The following is a 14,291-nucleotide window of genomic DNA, read 5'->3' on the forward strand; positions in this document are numbered from 1 at the left end:
TCTAAACTGCGGCCCAGCCAGTGGTGAGAGGCCTGAGCCAGGGCTGGCCTGTGCTCACTCCCTCACCCTTCCTCTTCCCCTTCATCTTGAGACTCTGTTAGTCACGCCTTCCAGCGTCACTGCACGTGTCTTACATTCTCTCCCACTACAGCATTTTGCAGACAGAAAGAGGCCACCATCCATGGCTATTAGTCCCAACCGCCCTCGTTCAAAGTCACAGCCAGGGTCAGAATCCAGGAGCTCCCTGGCCACAGCAATGGCGTCTGAATTTCAGGCAAAGGGCTGATGGTTGCTCAGGATCTGCTGATATAGTTGGGGCTGGGATGTGCTGGCGCCGGCCCCCAGCGGCTCATAAGAATGACACTCTTCAGCTTCAGAAAACATGTGAACCGGTTGTTAAAGGAAGCTATGCTTAAAGCTATAAATACTTACAATGACATGAATTCTATCAAAGACAAAGGCAATACATACCTGGAAACTCATCACTTCCCAATCATGCTGCTATCTTTTACTACTTCCTGTGCACTTGAGGTTATATATTCTCAATGATGCTCTGTGGCTGAAATAATATTGGACAGTGTGCATCTGAAGGCCTCCTTGCAGCTGAAGTTGGCAGCTGGAGATCAGCCACGGAGGGAGTATTTGCAGCTCAGAAATCAGCAAATGCTATAAACCCTGGTTTGATTTATTGCTTTGTTGATTATCAAGACCTAAGAAAGCAATGGGGAAAAATGTTAATAATGCAGACTAACTGTATGCCGTATCTCCAGCTGTTATACCGTGAATAATACTAACCAATGAGGCACTATCTTCCAGTGTTTGAAAAGCATTGTCTTATTCAGCAAACAAACTCAGATTAAGGATGAAATAATGAAGTTCTGACATCTGTCTGTTGTTTCACACATAAACGAAACATCAACCAGCATCTATGTGAGAACTACCTTTTTTTTGTCAGTTGTAGTCACAGGTTGGCTAGTGAGCCTAGAATGCAGCAAACATCAATGAAAGCATTCTGTGAGGATCAGTTGGCTACAAGGAATTTATAATAAACAATATTGTATGTTTCATTATTATGTGTGATTTGTATGTTTAGTCTTTATATGGGTAACATAATTAACTTGTATACACATACACACACACACACAGGTATGTACATACATTTGTCCCCAGAGAGACAGCTGTTAAACATTTGCCAACACACCACTTACTAAGCCCAAGGTTCAGAACGTCTCTGGCACCGGAAACACAAAGTTCAAAGGCCCAAGAGGCACTCCAACCCTGACCAAACCTGGTAGAGGACAGATACATGGCTGGAAAAAAATGTTTTGTTTTGTTTTTTTAAAAAGCAAAGAAAAAAAATTTTTTTAATCTCCATGAGGATAAGGACCTTACCTCTCTCCTTCATAGGGGTATCCTTTATGAGTCAGCACCTGGACACAGGAAGTATGCCATTTTTTTTAGGGAAAAAAAAAAAAGAATGGTTTATCTATGCCTTGGATCTCAGTTCTTTCTCAACCTATCACCCAGTGATGGCTGTGACTGGAAACCAAGGCCGGTGGTACTCTTTAGCCTAGAAATTTCCCTGTCTGCAGGTTCTTGTTTCACCCTCAACCTGGCTATGAAAGGACTCCAGCTCCAGCATGTCCCTTTGGTACCTGACAGGAAGTTCCACTGCTTTCTTTCCAGAATAATGGCTCTTCAAATTTGGCTAGGCCAGCTTAATGTCTCCAACCACCTGACAAAACATATTGGTCTAACTGTGCTTGTGTAGGCTAAATGAGAAAAAAATTGGACAGGGGATGTGGAGAGTAACAAGCCAATGAGGGAAGTCAATTAAACTACAACCCACATGGGAAAGAGCACAGACCATTCTCCTGACTAGAAACTTATGGTGACTTCAGTTCTACTTGTCACTTACTGGCCACGGGACCGTCAATAAGTCACATTACCACGCTGACCCTCAGTCAGCTTCTGCAGAAAATGATGGCAAGGCATAGTCTAGAAGATGTCCTTCACCAGCTTCGCCACTATGGGGGCCACTGTGGACACAGAACCCTGTCATCTAAGAGGTGGGGTGTGGATGATGATCCGCCAGAGGAAGGCATCATTTAAGACTTGGGAGAACAATCACATTTCTCATTAGTTAGGAAGCAAAAGTGTGTGTAAAACATCCCAGTGGGTGAGGCAGGCTTGGAAAGGCTGATCGTTTACTAAAGGACTAAGAGGTGCTATTTGGGCCTTCACATCTAATGAGACCCTTGTCTGAGTCAGAGGAATCAGGGCCTCACCACTGTGTGGCATTTGCATTTTTTTCTCTCTGGTCCTTCAAATGTCCTGGCATCACGCCTGGAGATGCATGCCCACACCTGCTCCCCACATCCTGCAACCACTACCAAAGACAGGCCAGGTGACCTGCAGTGATCTTCCAGAGAACAGATGAGGAGGCTCTTCTGGGCTCCTTCTCCCCTTGTGTTTTTCCCAGGGTAGAGGAAGACTGCGAGGCCTATGATTTTAGGAGTCGCCCGGACTGCACATGGGCATAACTCAGCATGGGCACAACTCCCATGAGTGTTAGCTGGAGGCCTCTTGCTCTGCCTAGATTTCATGATGCTCAGTAAGACCCTGGGGGAAGTCAAACATTGTCCTTTCTCAATCCCTCTCCACACTGCAGTTATGAGTATAGCCTTTTCCAGAAGATGTCTTCCCTTGGCTACTCATCTGTTCAAATTGCCTGCTATTTTGAGTCCAAATGTGCAGCCTGAACTTCCTAGAGAAGTTATTGTTAACTCAGTACTTACTATGTGTCAGGCCTTGATGAAAGTATCAGAGCTGCTGAACCCAACCTAGTATACTGCAAGCTTAGACTAGGCCCTCTGCCATTTGTCAAATGAGTGAGTGGGTAAGTCCTCAGAACAGCCCTGAAAAACAGGTATTAATTATCTCATGTTCTACCATTTAGGAGATGGAGGGAACTTATGTAACTTGCCTGAGGTCACAGTTAAAAAGAAAAAGAGGCTCAGGATTCAAACCCAGGTCTGTGTGATTCAAAATTCTAAATTCTGGGGATGCTCTTCAAGTCTCCCAACCCTCAACCTCCCTTTCCCAGGAAGGTTCTAGCCTAGCAGAGGTGACCCTATGATATTTTTGCTTCCAGTTATTCTGCTGGGCAGAGGACACACAGGCCAGCTGCCCCATCTACAAGCACTCCCCACCAGAAATGGCAACACCATATCCTAAGGATCAGCCCTAAAAGGCGGCAGCTGCCTCTGGGAGCAACTATGGTTTCCCTGGGAAAAGCATACCATGGCCAGTCAGGACTGTGGTTAGTTGCGGAGGAGGCACTTCCCGGAAGTGCTAGTGGTAGAAGGATTTCCTTTTAGGGAGCTGCTGCACTGAGCTGCTGAGCTGCCGGCTGGAGGACCGCTCCACCTTCCGCTCCACCTTCCGCACAGCCTCCAGGTACCCCGTCTGCTCTCTGCTCGGGCGTGGAACCTACTGACCTCTTGTGGGCAGAGAGTAAACGCACCGCAGCCAGCAACCACAGCCCCTCCAAAGCTGTGCTCCCACCTTTTCCGGTCCTGGTCCTGTGAGAGCCAGCTACCCCCATCGGTTTGATGGACTTGTCAGGCCTCTTGACCTTCCTGTGCCTCAGCTTCTTCACCTGTGAAACGGGAGTAAACAAAGACCCCCACCATACGGGGGGGGGGGAGGGATGGGAAAATGTTTGGTTAAGTTCAAAGTTCAGATGCCCCAGGAAGCCAGTCATGAAATTCTTGGCATTTGACCAGGATTATTAGCTATTATTTAATGATAATATTTTTCATGTCACAGCACACACACAAAATATTTGTCTAGCAACATGGGGGACCAGAGCTGTCCCAAACTCAGGCCACCTACCGCCAAGTTCAGGGGCAGCTCAGCTTCCCTTAAACCCTTTTGCAGCTCCTGGACTGGCAAGCGTGACTGTGTACAAGAGTGTCGCAGAAGCAGTGACGAGCCTTGTTGGGGTTTCTCTTCCCCTTCTTTCATATATGTTGGCCAGCCAAGAGTTTGGGTGGGTGGCCCAGTCCACAGTGACCACAGACGCAGGCCGCATGGTCACTGAGTAGTGGGCTAGGGTCAGATCTGCCTGGGCCTGGCCACATGGCAGAGATGTGCCAGGCTCTGGGCCACCATGCTCTGTCCTAACGCAGACAGGGACAGAGGTCACAGCCACCCCAGACTTCTGGGCCAAAGCAGATTGCCTTTTGTTTAGAAGGTCAGTCAGAGACCAGAAACAGAGAATCCAGCCACAGCAAAATTGTGAGACAGAGATATCCACCTTGTCTCCCTCAAGCATCTTGTTCTTTTCTCTGTTCTCATTCTCTTTTCTCCTCCTGCTTCTTGCACTCTCACCGACCCATTCAACCAAAAGCCCTCCAGCACCCTAGCCTGTACCAGGTACCAGGGTGGCTGGGATCACTGGTGGCTTCAAGGAATTCAGTCTAGCAGAAAGCGTGGAAAGGCAGGCCTGTGCTGTCCTCCAGGCGTCCCACAGGTGTCTGGAAAGAGAGCGTAAGGGGTGAACGCCCAAACAGCCTCAGAGTGGGGACAGTTAGCTAGGACACCAGAAGAATAAAGGGGGCATGGGGGAGGGAAGAGCAAGCAGTGTTTCCTGTAGGAGGGCAGGCACAGAGGGAGGAGGCCCTGGGACCTGAAGAAGGAGGCCCATTCAAAGCACTTAAGCCGGTCAGCTGTGCTCAAACCAGTAGAGTTAGGTGGAGGTGGGGTGGGGGGAGGGAGGAAGCCAGGCAAGGCAGGAGCCAGATTTGAGAGGTGTCACCCAAAGAAGTCTCCCCTTCATCCTAAAAGCCATAGGGGGGCATCATGGCCTTTTCGACAGGGAAACAACAAGATGCAACAAACTTGTGAGATTCACTCACTGCTGTGGCAAAGGAGGGCTGGGTGGGTGTGGAGGCCAGGTGAATGCTAAGGAGGCTGGTGCAGTCACTGGGCCTCGATGGTTCAAAGCTTGAACTGGGGTCTTGTCAGGGAGGGCAGGAAAGAGGGGGCCAAGAACCCTAATATAAGCAGAAGCAACAGAATGCGGTGGCTATTGCGAAGTAGGTGATAAGACAGAGAGGTGGTACCAAAAGAAGTGCCAGTTTTCTGGCTTCAGTAACAGGGTCTATGGTGGTGTCATTCACTGAGATGGGGTCCTCTGGAGGGCCCTGGCTGAGGCAGGAGACAGAGGCAACAGACAGGCAGTGTGGCCTTGAGATGCTGGCACTTTGTTGAGGTGGGGGTGCTGAAGTCAGGCCGGAGACACAGGCCGGAGACACAGCTCCCGCACTCAGGGGGTCTTTGAATCCAGTCAGGAAGGAGATGATGACTGTGAAGATAAAAGGGCTTTGATGGAGCCTGGAAATCTGCAGAATTTAAGGAATGTAAAGAAAGCAGGAGACAGCCAAGAACCTTAAAAATGAAGGGGGAAGAGAGTGGCCATCAGAGCCAGGTGCACCAGAGGCAGCAAAAAATATAGGGCTGAAACAGGAGATGTTTCAGCAGTGCTATGGAGGCCGAAGCCAGACTGCAGTGTGCTGGCTCCACAGGCTTAGGCTGGGGAGGGGAAGAAAGGACAGAAGCTAGAAAGAGGTTCTGTGTCAAAGGAGGTTTTGATGACAATATTTGTTCAAATTTTCATGCTGAGGAGAAGAGATGGACACACAGAGAGAAGCTAGTTACAGGATAGAAGGAGGATATCATGAGGGAGGGCTGAGCACTTGGGGGGTGGTTGGCGTGTTGGGCAGCAGGGAGAAGAGTGTTGCACATAGGCTTTGCCGAGAAGCCCACTGTGAGACAGACATCAGCACTCACAGGGTGATCAGGGCCCGCTCTCAGCATGTCCTGTGGAAGGGAAGGAGTGGAAGTAGGTTGGATGGAGAAGCTGGGCTCCTGTGCACATTCCAGAAGGTCTCAGTCAGCCACATGACACACTCCAGACCTAGGAGCTGGGCCTGCATTTTTATGAGCCCACATCTGTCAGCCATTGCTTGCTGGCAGCTGAGGAAGGGAGTGTGCACCCCCTCTGGGAAAGCGGCTCTCCCGCAGGGGCAGTTCCTGAGGGCTCACAGCTGAGGGGGTCTGCAGCAGTCACCAAAGTCCTTCCATCCTTAAGCCAAGTGGAGGAAGCCCAGCACCGTATCCACTACAGAAGAAAGGGGGCGCTGTTGCATTTGAGCTGAACCTGTGGTTCAGTCAGTGTGAGGCTGTGGGAACAAACTGCTTCAGCTGAGAAGGGGGCTGGCTGGGGCTGGGAACTAGAGGAAGGCCGCACAGCTGTGGAACAGCTGCTTCAGACGGACACTGCAGGCGGCTAGCACAGGGACATCGGAGGGGATTGCCAAGTGGGACTGGGCTTTAGTTGAAACTAGGTAACAAGTCATTGGGCAGACCCCAGTAGTGTTCAGATTTTGCGGCTCCTCATCCTTGGCCACTGCCATCTTTCTTGTCCGCTCTCCCTAATACTTTCTGTCAGGAAACATGTGTTATTTAGAGAGCATTTGGTACCATGTTCCTATATTCCCCAACTTTTTACCTAAACTATTTTCTCAACAAGACCTAAGTCGAAGAACTTCCGTGTATAACTATCCTTTTTATTATGCAATCGTTACTGCAACAAGCTGGCTAATGGCAACTAAAACTGAGTGCGCTGATATCCTAGGAAGCGATCAGCAAACAATGTGAGTTGACAAGAAAGAAAATAAATACTGTTTATGAGCAGATGCATTAAAATTATAGGAGTCTGAACTAAACCTAATTAGTAGGCTAATACCAAATAAAAAATGACAATGGCAGACTAATTATCAAACTACAATGGAAAGAATGCTGCCACAATGATGAAATATAGAGCAGGTGGCTCATCAGGTAACAGAGTGACAAAACTAAGTACACTGCCCGATTAAACAGTATTCACTAATTCACACAGGAATAATAGGTGCGATCATTCCAAAACAATGCCGTGCAGTTCTGAGAGGGGTCCCTGCTGGAGGGGAGCAGCCAGAGGGAGAGCTCGTTCGGGAAACGCTGTCATACATGAGTAACTAGGATGCAGCAATGACAAGGCTTCTAGGGAGAAAATGAAACAGCCAATTCCAGAACAAAGTGAACTCTGTGTGTTGGGGGGCGGGGAGGGAGGCCTGCTCCCCTGTGCAGATTTGATAGTGATTGTACATTTTAGCAAGGGCTTTGTTGCCCACCCTAAAAGCAACCCTAGAAATTTCAGGCCACAGAGATCTATAGGGGAGCTGTTTAGGTGGCACTACCTTGCTGCACCCTTAGAGCATTCTAGATGCAAGAGGAGTTCTTCCTCCTTGCAGCCCTGCTTTTGAGGGGAGATGGGCTACCTACAGCCTCTGGGGGCCAGTTGCTCCCAGCACACACCATCCCACAGATCCCTCCTCCAGCTGGCCGGGACACTCGGTGTGAATTTCAGGAATTCTGTTTACTGTACAGAACTCGTACCTCCCAATCTCAGCAACACACACACACACACACACACACACATGCACATACATACACACACATGGGCTGAACCCCCAATGCTAACACCTACTTTATCATGGTTGACAATCTATTCAGTCCTTTGTGTTCAGTACCTTACTTTGACCTTTCAAGAACCCAAAAAATAGTTGGTTCCATTATGCACTTTGAAGGTGAGGACACGGAAGCACAAAGAGGTAAACGCCCTGCCGGGATGGAGTGCACAGCAGGCAATCTGATGGCCAGGTGGGTGGCGTGTCCCAGAGCGCCGTGATGGCTCCCACACTTGCAGGTGTACCCCAGTAGCTTCCAAACATGCTTTCTTCCTTCTGAAAATCTGGTGAAATCGATGAATCCTCTCCTCAGAAAAATGTCCATGCACACGAAACAGCTCGTTTCGGGGAGTTCTGAGACACTCTGAACCCTGTGGAGCCCGGGCTTGGGAGTCTTGGTTATCAGCTGGTCCACTCCCGGGAAGCAGCTTGGTCTACACCCACCTGCCTCCTCCTCATGCTCCACTTCCCCGGGAAAGCGCACGTTGGCTACTTTGGGACTACCGTCACAGCCGGGTGCAGAATGTACCAGCTTTAAAACCGACACTAGTGGCCTCACATCCCCCACTCCCACCTCTGCATATCATGTCTGTGCCATCTGCTGCTGCATAGGGAAGAAGTTTCCAGTGGGCTAGCCCAGCCCTGGCCCAGAGAAGATAAGAAGGATCTAATTTTTTTTTATACACACACACATGTATGTGTGTATGTATATATGTATTTTAGAATGATGAAACTTGTTTTTTTTTTTTTTCATTTCCCCACAAAGCAACCAGGGCATCAAGCTCCAACTGCAAAAATTAGAGCAGGAGAACAATCAAGTTTCCTGGCCTCCGCCAGGAAAAGTAGCAAAGCCAGGGGTGTTCACACTGCTGCGGATCAGTCAGGAAAGGCCACGAGAAGCCACTGAGGGAAACTTGCTGTGAGGGCATCTTGGGAGCATGCTGTGCCCCTCCACCCTCCATACACATAGGAGAAATACTGTAGACCTGAGCTGTACCAGATCTCGGAGCCCTGCAGCAAACAGATGTGGGAGTCACAGCTGAGCTCAGGACAGGGTTGGTACATCCACTGTCAACAGGCGGCGTTTTATTTAGCAAGCACTTGACAAGCGGCAGGCACTGTTCTGAGAGCCTTACAAATTGTCATGCGTGCCATCCTCCTAACACCACGCTGAAATGGGTGCCGTTATCGCCTCCACTTTACAGACGAGGACCTGAGCATGGAAGAGATGAAGCGACTTGCCCAGTTAGATGACCAGGAAGTGGCAGAGCTGACACGAAACTCAGGCAACCTGGCCCGCAGGGACTGGGCTGGTCACGAGCATGAGACAGTGAGCAGCTCTGATGCAGACCCTGCCCTCAAGATCCTTATGATCGCAAGTGGCCCCGAGTGTCAATAGGCACCTCCAGTACATTACAGTTAACCCTTGAACAACATAGGTTTGCACAGCAGATCAGCTTACATGCAGATTTCCTTGTAAACAGATGATATAAACTTATGGTACTGATAATTCAGTGCGGTCCTATAAATACATTTTCTCTGGATTACTTTATTCTAAGAGTACAGTGGGCAATACACTTAACATACAATATGTTCATTGACTGTATTATCTGTACAGCTTTTGTCAACAGCAGGTTATGAGTAGTTAGATCTGGGGGAGCTGAAAGTAACATGAATTTTTTGACTGCATGTGAGAGGGAGTGGAAATCCTTAATGTCTGAGAGTCTTCTAGGATGATTATAGGGAGTTCCTCCACCAGGACAGGGGGGCCATGCTCCAGAGCAGCAGCCAAGAGATTGCAGGGACTCCTTTTCAGCCCAGGGTCGAAGGAGCCAGAGGAGGAGGCGGGCCACTTCTGCCAGCGGGCCTCCCGGTTCAGCTGTCACCATGAAACCTGAGTGCAGCGCGCATCAGGAATTACTCAAGCACGGGAACCAATCGTGTCCTCATTCCTGTCTGGGCTATCAGAATAGTGGACACCTGCAGCCCTGCTTCCTCATTGCTGGTTCCTCCCTGCAAGTACCCCGAGGGCAAGACCCAGACCTGCATTTTTCTTACACACCCTCAGTGCTTAGCACAGGATGGGCACTGGGTCAGTTCTCAGTAATTTTAGTGTTTTCACATAGAAGAACTGGGGTACAGGCCAGAGGTGTTGAGGATAAGAGGGTTCACCAGAGGCAGAGTGGGGAACAGAACAGGCAGAGTGACTAAAATACACTATTGAGGGGATCAGCAGGTGAGAGAGGAGAGGTCTGCTGCGCCATGTGGGTCAGCTCTCTGGCCAGGGATCAAACTCAGACCTTAAGTGGTGATAGTGCTGAGGTTTAAAACCCCTAGGCTACCAGGAAAGCCCCCACAGTAAATGTTTGATTCCTTCATTCAACCCAGAACTATTGAGCAGCTATTACATTTCCAGGAATGCTCCACTACTCTGGAATAAAACAATAACCAAAACAAAAGCCCTGTCCTCACTGAGCTCATATTACAGTGCAAGTGCCAGACCAAGCAAAAATATGTAGGGTCTTGGGGGAAGCTAATGCAAGGACAGGATTTTGAGTAGATGATCACATTTTAGAAAGAATGGAAGGCCAAGCCCTCTATATGAAAATTCAATCAAGATGTGAAGCAGGGGGCCATCCCTCGTGGCGCAAGGGGTTAAAGTGCAGCACTAGGAAGCTATCTGCAGCAACTGTAGCACAAGTTCAATCCCCAGGCAGGGAGATGACTCACATGGCGCAGCAGACCTCTCCTGTCTCGGCTATTGCTCCTCTGAGCAGTGTATTTTGGTAGATCTGCCTGTTCTGCCCCCCACTCTGTCTCTGGTGAATCCTCTCACCCACCACACCTCTGGCCTGTACCCCAGTTCCTGTATGCATGGATAAATAAATCTAAAAAAAAAAAAAAAGATGTGAAGCAGGGGGAGAGAGTAGGCCATGCAGATACCCGAGGGAAGTGTTCCAATCAGAAAGAACAGCAAAAGCAAAGGCCTCATGGCATGAAGTTGTCTGGGGGCTGGGGCTTGTTTGCGTCTGGAGAAGGGGGAGGCTGGAGCAGTGAGCGGAGGGGACGGCAGGAGGAGCTGAGGTCAGAATGAACAAACAAGCAGCACAGATCTTCTGGTGGCTTGGAGCAGAAGCACCAAATCAGTTCCAGAGTATGGAAGGCCTCCAAATCCTGCTGGACTCATGGGGCAGGGAGAGGGCAGGAGTGCCTATTTATAGCTGACTCTCCAGCTCCATTCCCAAGGCATGACTACATTCCTCGTTCCACCCCAACCTCCAGCTGTCTGGGAGGCCACACAGGGGGCTTCCTTGAACCTCCTCCTAGTCTGGGATCAGGAGCAAGCTGACACTGAGAACTGACCTCCAGAGCAGACCTCCAATCCGGCCTAACTCTTGCCCGATCCGGCCTAACTCTAGAGTACAGACATGTGCCATCTAAGGGAGTTTTGGTTAATGTCAGACTATATAAACAAAGGTGGCACCTATATATATAGTCTGGGTCCTCACAGGCTTTACCACATAGGTGGGTGTCATTACACTGACATTCACATGAAGATGCAATCACCAACCAAAGACATTTTCCAGAAGGCATCCCTGTCGTTAAGGGACTCGTGCCTGTGTTCCACTTGTCCTTTGAGCTACACTGGGGAGCATGATGACCCGGGGCCACCTGGTCCTTCTGGGAGATAGGAGGAATGTAGAGAAACCAAATAAGGAATTGGAAAAAAAGGAAGTATAGTAACATAAAAATTGAAATCATCAGGCAACTATAGATCAGAGACACTCCATAGGGGAGGAGGAGGGGGAAGGACCAGGCCAGGGTGGGGAGAACGTACGGGACTACGGTGATGGTGCCCGGGTGAAGCGGTGGTGGGAATTCTCGGGGAAATCATGCACTGCACAAAATGAAGGGAAGGTGATGTAATAAATATATTTTTAAAATCCTCAATGCCGGTCTTTAGACAGCAGATTACCTTTCAAAACCCCAGTCTCCTCCAGCCTCCCTCCCTCTGGCTCTACCATCAGAGGCAGAACGAGCCAGGACTCTGCTGTTCTTTCAGTGTTCTTGTGTCCGGATCCCACAGCCTGCAGCCTGCCCTGTTCCCAGAGCCTCTGTTAGCCAAAAGGTGATTTGCTGTTCTTTAGATATTCTGGATATGATCTTTATACTTCCCTGCATCACAAATGTTTTTGCCCACCCTATGGCTTGTTCTTTCATTCTTCTAATCAATTAGCTTCTTTTGATAACAACTCTGAATTTTAGTGTAGTCAAATGTATCCATTTTATTCTTTTATGGTCAGTGCTTTTGTATTTTGATTAAAAGGTCTTTCATTTCGGCCCTCCCTGGTGGCGCAGCGGGTTAAAGCACAGCACAAAGAAGCTTAAGCCACTTCCGCATGAGTTCGATCCCCGCCGGCCCCGGAGGCGACCACATGGCTAGGCAGACCTCACCTGACCCACCTGCTGCTCCCTTCAGCAGTGTACTTCGTCGATCTGCCTGTTCTGTACCCCACTCTGTCTCTGGTGAATCCTCTCACCCTCTGCATCTCTGGCCTGTACCCCAGTTCTGTACAAATAAATAAATCTCTACCAAAAAAAAAAAGGTCTTTCATTTCCAAAAATAATGACAATATTTTGCTGTGTTATTGTTCTAGAAAATATTTTACTTTGTACATTTATAGCTATGATTTAACCAGAATTGATTTTTATGGATGATATAAAGTAGTGGCCAAGTTTTTGTTATGTTTTGCTTTCTGCCATATTAATAGACAATTGTCCTAAGAAAGATTAATAAAAAAAATTCCTTTTCCCATAGAAAAGAATGGTAACCTATGTTGTCTATCTGTGATATATACCTGTGGGAGCCTGTTTCTGGACATTATCCTGTTTCATTGGTCTGTTTGCCAGTCACTGAGCCAATATAATGTAATTACTTTTACTATAAGACTATATTTGGTAGAACAAGTCTTCCTACCTGAGGTCTTCAAGAATGCCTTAATCTTGGGCCTTTTCATTTCCATATAATTTAAATTAGCTTGTGAAGTCTCCACCCTACACACACGCACGTACGCACATGCACCTGATAGGGTTTTTGAATGGGGTCTCACTGGATTCACAAAATCAGATTGTGAAGAACTGAAACCCTAAAGCTATCAACTCTTTTAATTGATTAACAAAGTTTAGATGATTCCATAGGTTGTAATTTTTCTCAACTATCTTTTAGATTTTTAAAAAGATTTATTTATTCATACAGAACTGGGGTACAGGCCAGAGATGTGGAAGGTGAGAGGATTCACCAGAGACAGAGTGGGGAGCAGAACAGGCAGATCGACGAAGTACACTGCTGAGGGGAGCAGCGGGCGGGTCAGGAGAGGTCTGCCGCGCCATGTGCATCTCCTCCGGGGCAGGCGGGGATCGAACTCATGCAGAAGTGGCTTAAGCTTCTTAGTGCAGTGCTTTAACCCGCTGCGCCACCAGGGAGGGCCTATCTTTTATAATTTTACATGTAAAGCCCTTGTGCGTGTTTCCCTAAATGTATCCCTAGCATTTTTATGCTACTGTAATGACTTCATTAAGTCTCAAACTGCTTGTTGACATACAAAAATAAAACCGATTTTCAATATTAACTTCATGTTCTGCAACTCTTCTAAATTCACTTATCAATTCAAACGTTTATGAGTTTTTTTGGATAGTCTATGTATACCATAATGTTTTCTGCAAATAGCGATAGTGACATTTCTTCCTAAGCAAATCTTTCAACTTTTTTTTTTCTTTTCCCTCTATTATTACACTGGCAAGGATTTCTAATACAATGAATAGATGGAACTCTTTATTTTCCAATTTCAGGAGGCAAGCTTTTAAGTATGATGCTTGCTGTAGCATTTATTTGATACACTTAAACATATTTAAGCAACCTATTCTTAGTTCCTTATTCCCATGTGTGTCCTTATAATACATGCCTATTATTTAAGATAATCTGCTCCTAAAACTCAAAGGAGTTTAATTAAAACAATAATTTTATCATCTTCTAAATATTTCTACCTCTCATTTTTCTCATTTTATTCGGTAACGCAAAATTTCCAGAATACTGAATAATAACAATGATGACAGCATTTGAGGCTAGTCCCTGACATTAATGAAAATTTCATCTGGATTCTATATACTAATATTTTATTAAAGCATTTACATCTCTATTCAGGATTTTTATTTGCAGATGAGATTGGTCCATATATTTATTTTTCCTCCTATCACTGTCAGGTTTTTGTATCAGTTATTCTACATTCATGTAAAGAATTGGGGAAAGATATCTTTTTCTTTTCTCTAGAACAGTTTAAGAACTATCTGTGTTCACCGAGGAGCTACTAGCACAATGCCACATTCTCACTACCCAGAGATCACTGCTATTAATACCTTAATGCATAGCCTTCTGCTCGTACTTTCTCTCTTGTCAAGCTGCCCCTCTACACACATGCTTGAGAGAGAGAGAGAGACAGAGACAGGGGGTGTTGATACACATGAATAGATATGCTACACCAAACAGGATTACTCTTCCTACTGTTCTCTGCAAGCTGCCTTTTCAGCCAACAATCTCCACCATTTTAACAAATGTTCATCTCATTTAATACCACATATTTATATTTTCTCAATTAACCCCAAAATGACCCCTACAGCTGGCTTGTCTAAGCCATAACCCAATCCAGAACAAAGCACTAA

The 14,291-nt window shown here is 47.3% G+C and overlaps 1 protein-coding gene across 2 annotated transcripts in view; it reads right to left on the reverse strand.

The window, feature by feature from the left end:
• Positions 1-1,406: 1,406 nt before the first annotated feature.
• The window catches only part of LOC101622195 (chromosome unknown open reading frame, human CXorf56), a 34,312-nt gene continuing 21,427 nt past the window's right edge, over positions 1,407-14,291 (reverse strand). Inside the window, exons 8-9 of one of the 2 annotated variants that reach the window (XR_001145620.1) lie at positions 3,303-3,661; positions 1,407-1,430 (exon numbers count right to left, since the gene is read on the reverse strand). The gene's annotated coding sequence lies outside the window, so the exon portion shown is untranslated. Of the gene's footprint in view, positions 1,431-3,302; positions 3,662-5,196; positions 5,372-14,291 lie in introns of those variants that run through there. The other variant, XR_001145621.1, reaches the window with a different exon arrangement.

Source organism: Condylura cristata, unplaced genomic scaffold (genome assembly GCF_000260355.1).
Source record: "Condylura cristata isolate star-nosed mole 26May11 unplaced genomic scaffold, ConCri1.0 scaffold00019, whole genome shotgun sequence".
Taxonomy (NCBI): domain Eukaryota; kingdom Metazoa; phylum Chordata; class Mammalia; order Eulipotyphla; family Talpidae; genus Condylura; species Condylura cristata.